Genomic DNA, 467 nt, shown 5'->3' on the forward strand with positions numbered 1-467 from the left:
CCGATGGTGCTGTTGCTACTGCTGCTGCTGTTGGATGAGAAACGAGCGAACTTTTGAATTATTAGTGCGAAACGTGCCGGATTGTTGCGCCGCGTTACGTTTGAACCCGTTCGGTGTGGGCCGTTGTTGTGCGGGTGATGCGGTGGGATGAAGTGCGCATCAAACGCTCCTTAGTATTGTGGATTCAGTGTTGCTTTTTGTTGTCAATCAAATGATGAGCTAACGTCAGAATAAACTCTTGGAGAGAAATAATAATCAAAACAACCAATGATGATTGAAAGCATAATTATCCAAGCTACTATTGGTGAAACTCTAGCTGCTGATAAATAATTTCAATATTTGTGTATATCTTGGTAAACTAGCTTCATAAGGGCTGAATTTCCAATCATCAGCCTCAGCTGGCATATCTGTTGCTCAAAACTTCAATATCCAAACCCCTGGAGGAATCACTGGAGGATTTCCTGAAA

This window comes from Aedes albopictus, unplaced genomic scaffold, assembly GCF_035046485.1.
Source record: "Aedes albopictus strain Foshan unplaced genomic scaffold, AalbF5 HiC_scaffold_23, whole genome shotgun sequence".
Lineage (NCBI taxonomy): Eukaryota > Metazoa > Arthropoda > Insecta > Diptera > Culicidae > Aedes > Aedes albopictus.